Below are 14,554 nucleotides of genomic sequence, written 5' to 3'. Positions count from 1 at the left end.
TTGATAGGGAATCTCACGTTGCAGCTTCATGTATTTTATATGCTCTTTGACTAAAATTCCAAATTCCTCTAGAGTCACAGAAATTCTCTGTTCAAACTTGTAGTCCTCAGCCGCTTTTTGAACTAGGTTCTGGTTCTTTCGTACGTTTTCAAAGTTGCCCTGACGAAGCGCTTTTCAGTTTGGGAAATGTCGAAATAGCAATCTCCAATCAATTTCGGTCAACATAATGTAAATAACTAGGAAATTAGGAGGCGCGGCAAGTCGGGATCAAACCAGTGTCGTCATACTTTTAATTAAATCCAAGTGATTGGTAAATACAGTCTCAAGTACGCCTCACGGCGTACTTGAGAGTGTTCATTTTAGACTTTATACGTATGTGACCTTAGATAATAGTTAATTAAAACCATACCTCTTACGTTAACCTACTTGCGGAAAAAGATAACAAGTACATGTGTTTTGTTTATAAAGCAATAAATTTATCAACACAACCCCACACTTCTGTGTGGGAGAGAGTTAAAACACAGTAGTGTAGGGACCCATGTAATTTTCACAAACGTGAATTTAGAACAGATGTGACCCTAGATAGTATAGTGTGAGACCACACACAATTTACATAAAAACCCATACAAAACAGATATGGCCCCAAACTCCTCTGTAAAAGAACCAGAGTGCGCCTAATAAAAACCACATGCTGTATACAAAGAAAGATATATTATGCAACTAGGTTTGACTAAATTTATGCTCCAATTATTTGTTTTTTGTCTTAGGTAAGGCGAATCTTGTTTTAATTAAACACATGTGGCAAAAGGATTTTGTACTTGTGTTCTTTTCTTTCTGTTGTACATACTTAAAGGTTACATATTGGAACGCACTTGAAAGCAAACTTCAAAACAATGTCCGTGAAAATTCTTTTGGAGTTTGCTATTTCTTTTGAGAGAACTCTTGTTTACCAAACAGTGTTCGAAATTTCTGTCCTTCTGATACAACAGAAAAAGAAAAACGATTTGTGGTTCACCTATCAGCATTGTTTGATACCGAAGCTGTTTATTTGCGCTATTGCTGCTGTGCCAGAAAAAACGGAGCCAGTTGAATTCAGTATCATTATTTTGGAAGACACTTACCACCAAAAACTATACCACAAATGCTTTTAACTGAGTAAGTTTTGCCGGAAGACTTGAGACGTATCTTGTACAGATACGACTGCGATAGTGTGCCGTTATTCGAGAATCAACTCGGCAAATAGCAAGCCTACAAAAATTTGGGTGATATGTGGGGTGTCAAATCATCACCATCCTCACCGGACGGTCAGCCACCGAGTGTTTCAGTCAGTGTTCCAACAACTCCTGCTGTGGATCCAAGCCCAACCGTTACTCCAATCCCAAGCCCGTCATCTTTTGAGGATTTCCAGAAGAATAACAAGATCTGACATTTTTGCAAGTACAAGTCAGTTTGATGTCAAAATTTTATCTGATTCAAACCGTCAGACACCACAACAGCAAACAAATTCAGCCGATTTCAAGACACCCAATTGTTTTTAAACTCCAGTAGTGTGCGTAGCAACAAAAAACCGAAGGCAAGAAGACTCTCTTATGGACTTTTTTAACCTCTAACAAGTTATTTAATATTGAATTATATTTCCTTTGCACTTTGGTGTGTTGTGTGTTTAGTTTTGTGAAATGCTCGCTAATTGACACTCCTCTTTGAATCTCTTCACATAGCTAGCAGACTTCAGAATCAGGATTTTACAAAAAGGACATGTTCAAATATGTTCATTTGAATCACGTAAACAGTATTGTTTTGTTAGAAAACTTCAGATAAAATATTTAAAATGGAAATGTTCAAACATGTTCAGAAGGTAATTTATAATAGAATGCAACCCAAATACTGATTGGTTGACAGAGAAATTGTTGAAAAAGCTATTAAAATGTAAAATAAGGTTTGAACAATAGATTTAAAAAAAGCATAAAATCCTCTTCTAACAAAAACCTCATTAAACAAAATGTTTTTGGTATGCTGGTATTAACCAAGTGCTCCTGTTGGGTTAACCTTCAGGTGTCAGTTGAATTAGTAAAACATCATTTTTCGGGTAATTTTTTTGCCTAATAAAATTTTTTTGACGGAGCAATAACTCAAAACCTGAACGCCATCACCGAGTATTTTTTGTGGGCTATCGACTTGAATAGTAAAAAAACAACAATTTGTTCAAAAAAGTTGAAAAAGAAAACAAATTTTTTTTTGTTTTTCATGGTGACCTTTGAACCCAAAAAAGCAGGTTACAAAAGATAGTTGTAATAAAACTGACTATTGGGTTGATACTAGAAGACACTGCACTGCAAAAAAAGCTCATAACGCTCCTCAGTTTAAACTCAATATCTTTCTTGAGATAATTACCTATTATTTAACAGCTAATTAACACCTAATAAGACTAATTAATAATAAATGAAAAAAATTTCCACTTTTTTACGGATTTGTAATCAGTGATGCATGCTTGTAATTTTGATCATAAGTCTCGGGCCGAAAAACGGCTCCTTCACCGATTTTCAAAACATCTGGAAATTAACGTCTCATGAACATCTGGCATTAATTAGCAATTGAAGTACTGGAAATAATAAGGATACACCATGTTTTTTCTAAAAAACCGATTTTTGGGGGGCTGGAGACAAAATCTTCTCATAACAGCTGTCATCGAAAAGTGCTTGCAACAGGGGGCTTGTCATAAGCTGTCATCTGATGACATTGATTGACCATGATTGAAAGGAAACCTAACTTTTTCCTAATAAAAATGATAATTTTTTTGTTGTCTGATCCTATGTTTCAGTGTCCTGGGAGCATTATTTATTATGAGGCCCAAGATTGTCAGACGCACTCACCGGATTCTACAGTGAAAAAAAAACAAAAATCGCTTTTTCGCTTAATGTTGCAAAAAAGCGATTTTTGTATTTCTTCACTGTAGAATCCGGTGAGTGCGTCTGACAATCTTGGGCCTCATAATAGATAATGCTCCCAGGACACTGAAACATAGGATCCGACAACAAAAAAATTATCATCTTTATCAGGAAAAAGTTAGGTTTCCTTTCAATCATGGTCAATCAATGTCATCAGATGACAGCTTATGACAAGCCCAAATTTGGACCTGTTTATAATCCTGATGAACCCATGTTAGAGTTCGAGGTAACTTGTGACCGTAACAACTTTATTGATATACAAAACAAATATTTTTTTGGAACTTAAATGCTAATTTTTCAGTCTTCGGGAGCTGATCTCAGATATGACTGGGCAGCTACTGCTGACACTGCTAAAACCGATGCTCCTTACTTTTGCAATAATGTGTTGCATTCACTTTTCTCCGACTGCACAGTGTCAGACAACGGTTTGAAAATCTCTAACGCAAACGCAAACTACGCACACAAGAGTTTTATAGAAACTGAGTTCGCACAAACCCAAGATGCAAAGAACAATTGGCATGTCAAGGGTATTCTTACGAAGAAGATCCATCTGCAATAAAAGCAGGGGAAATTGCTCGAAGAAAAAAGTTGGTCAGAGAGTCAGCAAAATGCACATTTTATGGTAAAGTAGCGGTAGACATTTTCACATGTGAAAAACATCTGCTATGTGGTGTTACTCTTTTTATATTGCATTAAGAAGATCTATTGATGATTTTTTATAGTTTCGGATGATGCCGCAAAACATTACAAAGTGAAAATTGTTGAAGCTATTTTGGACGTTCGCGAGATGACATTGAATGACGAGGTTGTGTGTGTCATTGAAAAAACCTTGCGTACAAGCCCTGCTGTCTAGCCCTACTTTGAAAATTTGACAAAGACGTTTTTGGTTTCAACTGGTCTCCATAGCTCACGAGAGCCAATCCGAAGATTAGCAATTTGTCTCAATACAATCGAAGCTTTTTCGGGCAACAACAAGCAAAATCCCTTTAATTTTCATAAACTTGACTTGAAACAGATATATATTTAATGCAGTATTTAATGAGTTACCAGTGGCTGATAGCCCAATATCTACAACTGATAAAAACGCCTTCAATTTAAAACAATATCAGATTTAGCCTACACTGAAACTGGGCACGGAATAAGTCTGTCCGACTATCCCAACCATTTAATTATGGTATTTGATGTGACTAGCACCCAACAAGCGTCCATTATTTTTGAAACCCGGAGCTAACAAATTGTTCCATATCTATCGAGTTGATATTTTCAGCAGACTTACCGACGAACATTGAAATATTTATTATTGGAGAAAAAGCTAGTACAATTTTTGTTGATACTGCGCGACGAGCAAAAACTCATAATCTAACAAACTGATGGACGAAGACGATATTAATGATTTAATTCACAGATGTCAAAAAACTAAAGCACAAACTTCGAGGTGTATTTGCAGCAGACAATTGTCCTTCAAAATTGAAATCAAACACTTTTTTAATAGCAAACGCATCAGAATCTGAAAGTCCCGGCACGAACTGGCTCCTCAAATGTAAAAAGAACAACCATTTTCTGTTTGCTGATCCTCTTGGACGATCCTTGTCTTCTTACAAGAATATTTATCAACGACTTGCAAAAAAATGTACAGTTTCACCAATTACTTGAAAACCAACCAATTCAAAGTCAAAACTCAGAATTGTGTGGACTCTTTTGTATTTTTATTGCTCATTTAATATTTGATAAGACACAAATTGTAAATTGTACTGAATTTCAATTGATTCGCTTTGCTCTTCAATTGATGCTCTAACAAAACTAACATTGTTTAATAAATTTTTTTAAAACTGAATTTTTTCTTCATATACAAGACGAACAAATAGTAAATCAGAATCACTCTTTAGATTTCCAAAACCACTCATAAACATATCAACAATCTAACAAAAAGCACCAGAATGAGGACAACTCAAAATTTATTCCACTCTTTTCAAAATTTCACTACTAAACTGATCAGTTTGAGTTTTCGAAGAAATTGTAGAACACACAAAATTGTGAATTGGTTTCTGTTTTACAATTGATGTTGATCATGCCATGGTTTTTGAGATTCCATTAGTGACCTCTGTAGACTTTGGTAATTTTGTTTCCGCTGTTGCCAAGGGTGGAAGTCGCTTGCGTACTTTTCCGGTATCCGTTTTGTCTCCAGATTTGTTATTAAGGTCGGCGGAAATGTATCTCCTTTGAATTCCAGACTCGTTGAAGTTGAAAATAAGTGTCTGAAGGTAATGAAGAGACAGGGAACTGCAAAACTTTTGATCGGCTTAATGGTCTCAACATCGATTGCACTCTCAACCAGAACGAGAAAATGGTTAGTTGGTAATTGACAAAATTCAGACTCAAATTGAGTACACACAGCAGAGTTATTTAAAGCTGTTAAGTTTAGTTTTTCGGCAACAATTAGAAACTTTAACTGCTCTTGAGATTTTTTGAAATAGTTGGGAGAGCGTTCAAACAATCTTCACTACACTGATCAAATCTCTGCTTGTTTGCTGGGGGTGGTTTTGATAGGGAATCTCACGTTGCAGCTTCATGTATTTTATATGCTCTTTGACTAAAATTCCAAATTCCTCTAGAGTCACAGAAATTCTCTGTTCAAACTTGTAGTCCTCAGCCGCTTTTTGAACTAGGTTCTGGTTCTTTCGTACGTTTTCAAAGTTGCCCTGACGAAGCGCTTTTCAGTTTGGGAAATGTCGAAATAGCAATCTCCAATCAATTTCGGTCAACATAATGTAAATAACTAGGAAATTAGGAGGCGCGGCAAGTCGGGATCAAACCAGTGTCGTCATACTTTTAATTAAATCCAAGTGATTGGTAAATACAGTCTCAAGTACGCCTCACGGCGTACTTGAGAGTGTTCATTTTAGACTTTATACGTATGTGACCTTAGATAATAGTTAATTAAAACCATACCTCTTACGTTAACCTACTTGCGGAAAAAGATAACAAGTACATGTGTTTTGTTTATAAAGCAATAAATTTATCAACACAACCCCACACTTCTGTGTGGGAGAGAGTTAAAACACAGTAATGTAGGGACCCATGTAATTTACACACACGTGAATTTAGAACAGATGTGACCCTAGATAGTAAAGTGTAGAGACCACACACAATTTACATACGAATCCATACAAAACAGATATGGCCCCAAACTCCTCTGTAAAAGAACCAGAGTGCGCCTAATAAAAACCACATGCTTTATACAAAGAAAGATATATTATGCAACTAGGTTTGACTAAATTTATGCTCCAATCATTTGTTTTTTGTCTTAGGTAAGGCGAATCTTGTTTTAATTAAACACATGTGGCGAAAGGATTTCGTACTCGTGTTCTTTTCTTTCTGTTGTACATACTTAAAAATTACCTATTGGAACGCACTTGAAAACAAACTTCAAAACAATGTCCGTGAAAATTCTTTTGGAGTTTGCTATTTCTTTTGAGAGAACTCTTGATTACCAAATAGTGTTTGAAATTTCTGTCCTTCTGATACAACAGAGAAGGAAAATCGATTTGTGGTACACCTATCAGCATTGTTTGATACCTAAGCTGTTTATTTGCGCTATTGCTGCTGTGCCAGAAAAAACGGAGCCGGTTGAATTCAGTATCATTACTTTTGGAAGACACTTACCACCAAAAACTATACCACAAGTGCTTTTAACTGAGTAAGTTTTGCCGGAAGACTTGAGACGTATATTATACAGATACGACTGCGATTGTGTGCCGTTATTCGAGAATCAACTCGGCAAATAGCGAGCCTACAAAAATTTGGGTGATATGTGGGTGTCAAATCATCACCATCCTCACCGGACGGTCAGCCACCGAGTGTTTCAGTCAGTGTTCCAACAACTCCTGCTGTGGATCCAAGCCCAACCGTTACTCCAATCCCAAGCCCGTCATTTTTTGAGAATTTGCAGAAGAATAACAAGATATGACATTTTTGCAAGTACAAGTCAGTTTGATGTCAAAATCTTATCTGATTCAAACTTTCAGACACCACAACAGCAAACAAATTCAGCCGATTTCAAGACACCCAATTGTTTTTAAACTCCAGTAGTGTGAGTAGCACCAAAAAACCGAAGGCATGAAGACTCTCTTATGGACTTTTTTAACCTCTAACAAGTTACTTAATATTGAATTATTTTTCCTTTGCACTTTGGTGTGTTGTGTGTTTAGTTTTGTGAAAAGCTCGCTAATTGACACTCCTCTTTGAATCTTTTCACATAGCTAGCAGACTTCAGAATCAGGATTTTACAAAAAGGACATGTTCAAATATGTTCAATTGAATCACGTAAACAGTTTTGTTTTGTTAGAAAACTTCAGATAAAATATATAAAATGGAAATGTTCAAACATGTTCAGAAGGTAATTTATAATAGAATGCAACCCAAATTCTGATTGGTTGACAGAAAAATTGTTGAGAAAGCTATTAAAATGTAAAACAAGGTTTGAACAAAAGATTTAAAAAAAGCATAAAATCCTCTTCTAACAAAAACCTCATTAAACAAATTGTTTTTGGTATGCTGGTATTAACCAAGTGCTCCTGTTGGGTTTACCTTCAGGTGTCAGTTGAATTAGTAAAACATCATTTTTCGGCTAATTTTTTTGCCTAATAAAATTTTTTTGACGGAGCAATAACTCAAAACCTGAACGCCATCACCGAGTATTTTTTGTGGGCTATCGATTTGAATAGTAAAAAAACAACAATTTGTTCAAAAAAGTTGAAAAAGAAAACAAATTTTTTTTTGTTTTTCGTGGTGACCTTTGATCCCAAAAAAGCAGGTTACAAAAGATAGTTGTAATAAAACTGACTATTGGGTTGATACTAGAAAACTGCAAAAAAAGCTCATAACGCTCGTCAGTTTAAACTCAATATCTTTCTTGAGATAATTACCTATTAATTAACAGCTAATGTCCTGGGAGCATTATTTCTTATGAGGCCCAAGATTGTCAGACGCACTCACCGGATTCTACAGTGAAGAAATACAAAAATCGCTTTTTTGCAACATTAAGCGAAAAAACTGAACATTTCATTTGCTTTCAGTAGTTTTATTAGCTGTTCAAACACCGTGACATTAATAGAACTGTGCATATTAACCGTCCCAAGAACTCCTTTTACTTAAAATTTAACAAAGTGTACAAAAATCGATGTTTTTGGATTATTTTTCAAAAGTTCTGTGGAAGTCAAAAGAAAATTTTATTTTTAGGTAGGCTACTGAAGTGTAATATTACATCTAAAGGAATGAAACACAAATTTTTTTTCTTCCTTTATGCCATTAGAGCATATCAGCTATCAAAATGAAGAGAAAAGATTAAAATATGTGATTAAAATTCGTAAAAGTTTTTTTTGACTCGACCTAAAATTTCTATAAACCAACCAACACAACTGCAATTGTTATGCTTTGGCAAATCACATATACCTAATAACTAAAAAGAACTACTCATGGTTTAAAAAGTCTTCCTGTATATTTTACTAAATGTTCGAAATATGAAACAAGTTTTATCATGTCAGTGTTGTTCAGAGGGCGGGAAACGTAAAGTCAAGCAATACTTTTAGTTCAACGCAGCTTGATATGTTCATAGTAGTTGACTAAAACGGAATAAAATAGTAAATGCGCGCTGTTATTATCCAACCAAATTTGAAAATTTTGAAAATTTGAGTTCTGCGCGTCTTATAAGATCCTCGTGAGGAATAGAAATAGATTCGCCATTTGAAGTTGAGTTACATGTTTACGAAAGTTGTCATTATCTCTGCTTACTTTTGAATCTTGAGTTTTCAACTATGGTTTTCAATTGCAATATTGTTCAGCAACTTTTGCTAAACAGGGAAATCAATATCGCCATGAGCATCGCTGTCCCCCCCCCCCCCCCGAAGAAGTAGGTTTTCCAGTCTTTGCCTGTTTTATATATCCATTCACTTTTAGAAAATTTTCTGAACTGAAACAACACATAAGGACTTGTCATCAAAAATTTACAAACTGTTGCTGGTCCTGCTATATGGGCTTTAACGACACCAGACTATTTGCTCAGCAAATGAGTTCTTTGCCTTCTTTACTTGTATCTGGCGATCAATTCCAACCAACTCAAGCGCCGGCTGAAACTGCCTTCAATGGTACTTTTCGGAGCTACCTTCTGCCGCCATCAACAACCCAAGCCAAAACAGACCTTGCTCAGCTCAAGCTCCAGCATAAACCATAAATCGATTCGCTTATAGAACAAAAGATCTCACAAGGATAACAAAGTTTCAATTTCGTGCTCATCTTCAACTCCGAAAACCGATAAAAACAAAGATCAGGAAGATGAGCTTATTAAAATTTAAGCAAATGCGCCCATGACACCCATTTATACTCAGGGACTTAGCAGTGAGACCTCCTGGACTATGGTCGAGAAGATGATGATAGTGCTAAAGACATTTGCTTCTAATGGTAGTGGTTGGGTGCTTGAGAAAATTATCAAAATCATTGTGGAATTTAGCCGCTACCAACCTATAACTAGCTCGTCGTACATTGAATAACCTTCAAAATTACAAAATTGCTGCAGTTTACTTAATATCCGTAACCATGAGGAAGCAAATTGCTTCCTTTACTGCTATATTGCTGAATATCATATGCATGCAATGTTAGCTTAGATCGACCAGGAAGGAACAACAACACAGACAAAACTTCACTAGAAATTTACAAGGAAGCCAACCCTCGTCAACCAACAGGACACTTCGATATGCCGATGGGTCTAGAAGACATCAATCCGTTCGAAAATATCAATGATGTTCGAATCAACGTTTTTTTGTTATGATGGTAGAGACTTATTTTAAATCAGAGTGTCAAAGTTTGTCTCAAACTTCACAACGGATCTATTGCTTTTATACGAAGCAGACTGTTACCATTATGTGTTGATTACCAACTTGGTTAAGGTAGTCTGTCAACTCCGAACTACCAAATTCCGCTTTGCGTTTCATATTTACCGGAATTGTTCCTGGTTGTGTAAAGAAGGTCTTGCAAAGCTTACCGAACATATGGAGACCTGATGTGAAAATGCGCCGGCTGTTGTTCGATTACCAGCTGCGGGAAAAAGTTTATATAAATTCAAAAATTTGGCCGCTACCTGGTTTGTTCCAAAAGTCATTTACTTTGACTTCAAATCCTTCTTGTGTCCATTAGCAGAATGCACATCCCACTGGAACAGCCAACTCAAACACTAGAGTTTTTGAAAAACACGAGTCCTGTCGGTTTTCCTTTACGGTAAATGATCACAACTCAACAAAACCAATCTTCTTCCACGTGGACAGCTCTTAGGATTGCATCACTAAATTTGTGAACATGTTACACACACTAGCCAAAGATATATACAGGCGCAAACGAGCTTTTCCTTTCTTCAGACGTGACCATATCCAGTATCCAAAATGTGCAGCTAGCAAATGTTGGATACGTAATAAGTTTTTTGACAATAATGATGAACAGTCATCAATTGATCTGGATCACTGCCACTACGGCGGACAATTTCTTGGCTGGGCTCATGAAAAATGCAACCGAGCACGAAGGAACGTCAACTTTGCCTCTGTGCTGGGTCATAATATACAAAATTGTGATCTTCATCACATTTGTTTAGCCCTGAAATCTTGTGAACCAACGACCACTGTGTTTGTATTTCCGTCTACTGATGAAAAACACCTTTGAATGAATTTTGGAGTACTCGTGGAACCATAACCCTAGTTGATGAAAAATTGTTCAAAAAGTATGAAAATCTGAGGTTTATTGATTCATTCAAAATGATGAGTTCGTCTCTCAAAAAGTTGGTTGACATTCTGCCAAGAGAGCGTTTTGGAAACCTTGCTTCTGTCTCTCCTAACCCGTCCTTAACAAAATTGAAGCTCCTCCAGCAAAAAGGATGTTACCCCTATTCATATGTTAGTGGCTGAGAAAAGTTCAGCAAATAATCCTTACCGCCTCTGAATGAATTGCGTAACAGTTTATAAGGAAACGCAGTAACAATAACTCAAGAAAACTTGAACAACGCCAAGACAATGTTGAGCACTCTGAATGGTCAAACTCTACAAGACTAACACGATGCATACCTGAAAACCGGGTGAGCTCTTCTCGCATGCGTTTGTGAGTTCCAAAGAGAGCTCAGTTTCTCCACCCACAAACTCGATTGCATGCACTTTTACAGACTGCAAAATATGGCTAAGGAAACTTCCTTGAGAATATGCAAGGCGGAGGTCGAATTGCTTACAGAACGCGAGCACCTCGATATGATAGAAGGAGCAGTACGGGGGAGTATGTTCAGTCTACGAGATGAGAAAGTTTACAGCAAATAATAAATATTTACCAGATTATGACTCCCCACAACCCTCGACATTTGGCTTCTGCGTGGACGCCAATAACTTATACGGTGGCGTCATGCAGAATGAAAAACTCCCTCAGTCAGATTTTATGCTCTGATTTTAAGTTCTTATATTACACTGGCTGAGATCCTAAACTGTCCTGTTGATAACCCTGGCGGTTACTTCGTGGAAGTTGACTTGCATTATCCAGCAAGTCTCCGCGATTACATTCAGGACTTCCTCCTCGCACCATCAAAAAATAATGTTGAGGTTGACTGGCTCAGCGACTACCAAGTAAATTTGCGAGAGAGTCATAAGTTACCCCCTCAAAAGTTCCAAAACTGTTGCAGATTTTCTTTGACAAAGAACATTATGTGCTGCATCATAAGCTGTTGAAACTGTATGTTAACTTGGGGTTAGTGGTTAAGAAATTGCATGGTGTGCTACAGTTTACTCAAAACAATTGGTTAACAACCTATATAACCCTGAAGAGTGAGAGGAGACAAGCGGCTTCGAGTAAATTTGACGAGAGTTTCTATAAACTGATGAACAAGGCCGTTCATGGGAAAAACTGCGAAAGGAAACGTCAATGGATGAAAATCCAGCTTACGAGAGACGCAAGACGAAACCTAACCATAGTAAGCAAGTTTGATTTTGAAAAATTCAAAAGGGTTGGCGAGAACATGGCAGCTTTCTCCTTCCGCTCAAGAAAGATCCATTGGGAATCACCAACTGTAGTAGAGGCCGCAATAGTTGATCTAGCGAAATACTACATTTATCAGTTTCACTATGGAACAATGCGATCTTCATTTGACTGTCGATTACTTTATAATGATACTAATAGCTTCCTATACCGGATCAATGGTGAAGATCTCTACCGTGAACTGAAAGAGATCAATGTTCTTGATCCTTTTGACCTCTCAAATTACCAAGAAGATCACGAATTCTAAAGCGAAGAAAATAAGACAGTCTATTTAAATTTCAAAGACGAAATTGCTGGGGATTATATAAAAGATATTATATGCCTGAAGCTAAAGCTGTACAACATTACTACCACTGGTGAGTATTTTTTGTTTAATGATTCAAAAACCTAACGAAGTACCAACTAACCTTGTATGATGGTCATGATTTGGTTGTTTTTTTCTTTTCATAGTTAACCGAAAAATATCCACCAAACGAAAAACCAGGACAGCCCAAAAATTGCTTCGACATGCAGACTACAATAATACACTTGTGACTGGTAGTACAAAGCGCGCTGAAAACACAAGGATTTTTTCTGAAAAGCGTGTTCTACAAACGTTTTCATCGAATAAAAAATGTCTCTCTGCTTTCGATAACAAACGCTACAATTTGATTTAGGGAGTTAAAACACCACCATTCGGCCACTATAAAATTGATCACTGCCGAGTCGAAGATTTTTCTAGGGATAGAGATGAAGTAGAGTGGGAATACGAAAATTTGGAAAATTATGCTCAATTTCTCCTAGATTCGAGTCCAAACTGGGACCATAATAATAGTTCTGTTGTGCCGGATACAACGATAAGTGAAAGCCCGGAAGAATGGGAAACACCTGACCCTGGATTTGTAATAACAAGTTTTATTAACCAGTACGATATTGATAGCGATGATATTGTAGATTTTGATGCTACCACCAGCTCCAGCTCTTTCTCTTCAGACTCATTCATTAATTATGAAGCTGAGTGCAGTGAAAGTAGTAGCGATTATGAAGAAGAACCAGCATTTAAAGTTGCACAAAGACAATAAACTTGTTCCTAACTACCTAAATTGCGCCTTCTCAACTCCTAACCGTGTAAATATTGTGTTTATGAGTGCTAAAATACGTTCCAATAAATTGCTCACTCGCAGCACTTCTCGGAACGAAATTGAAATTAGAAAAAAGTTTCATGCACCTCTCTTTCACCGAAAACAAGTTTTCCGCATTGGAAATAGTCTTTCATATTCACATCTGGTAAAGAATGATAGTTAATCCGTTTCCGTCTAGAATAACCCGTCCCTCTCTTGAGACAGTATTTACTTACTACTAACATGAATTGGGTAACAATCTAAAAAAATTAGAATCCCTCGGAAAATTAGCAACGGACTAACACTCAACTTTTTTCCAGTATATTTTGAGGCTTATCTCTACTCGTTCTCCTTTTGCCTTCGTCAACAGCCTTTTCAAAATATTAGTAGAACAAAAAAAACGTAATGTGAAAGTTTTTAGATTAAAAACCTATTCTACTATTCCAAAGTTGCTAAGACTCAATTTTTGAGCTGTTTTTTTTCAAAACTGCCTGAAAACGTTTTTGAAAACAAGAAAAAAATTGAGCCGAAATATTTTTTTCCAACGGATAGGAAATTTTGTCAAAATTCCCATTATCTTGTTAATAGGAACTTATTGTCCTATTAAGCCAAACTTGACATTGCCAAATTAGAGGGGGAGGAACTATATACACAATTTTTTTTTATTCAGTCGACTTCGGCCGACCGACCTAATCATCGTAGAAAGTTGTGAGTGGTATCATTAGAAAGCCCGCCCAGCGTAAAGTCTAATATTAAATTTTTTATGAAATTCCTTTTTTACACAGAATTTGAATTATCGAATTTTAAATTTTTTGTGAACATTTGACTAATTTACATTGTTTTTGTTCACATTTTCCGTATTTTTGCTAATTTTTTGTAAAATTTGTTTGAAATGTGTTAAATTTGTATTTTTAAAAGTTTTAATGGCTTTCATTTTATAGACAGAAGAATAAAGTTGCTCAACAAGTTGATCCGAGCTTTTTGGTTGCCTTTTTGGCTAAATTTCTCAAAATTCAGTATTTTTTTCGTTCAGAAAAGCACTTCTATAGCACTTGTTGTTCAAAACAGCCAAAAAAGCACATCTAAATCCTGCTAACACAATCTTCTCAAACCCAAAAATGGCTTATTTGATTTCTTTTCACCAATTTGATTTTCGCTAGCAATTGGAACAATTATCTCCTCCCTAAGTACGGTTTAAAATGTCTAATTTTGGTCAATTCGTGGGTTCGAACATTGTAGGTCAACGTTTTTTAATTGCTCATGAACGAAGTTCATATCAATTATTGCAATCGTGTGTGTCTTTTTTATGCAAATTTTTTGCTTGAAAATTTTGCACTTTTCTAGAACATTCTTGGACTTCCCAAGTGACTTTTTCACGCTTTCGTTCTTCATTTTTGAGTGATCTCTATTGCTCCGAAGTAAAGCTTGCTAATATAAATTTGCGTGCAGCATAGG

At 36.2% G+C, this 14,554-nt stretch overlaps 1 protein-coding gene across 4 annotated transcripts in view; it reads left to right on the top strand.

The window, feature by feature from the left end:
* LOC142348299 (uncharacterized) overlaps window positions 1-14,554 on the top strand; it is a 146,959-nt gene that overhangs the window by 79,482 nt on the left and 52,923 nt on the right. The gene's annotated exons all lie outside the window — the stretch shown is intronic.

The sequence above is a fragment of the Convolutriloba macropyga genome, chromosome 10 (assembly GCF_964194025.1).
Source record: "Convolutriloba macropyga chromosome 10, txConMacr16.3, whole genome shotgun sequence".
Lineage (NCBI taxonomy): Eukaryota > Metazoa > Xenacoelomorpha > Acoela > Convolutidae > Convolutriloba > Convolutriloba macropyga.
This window is presented reverse-complemented; position numbering and strand designations above follow the sequence as displayed.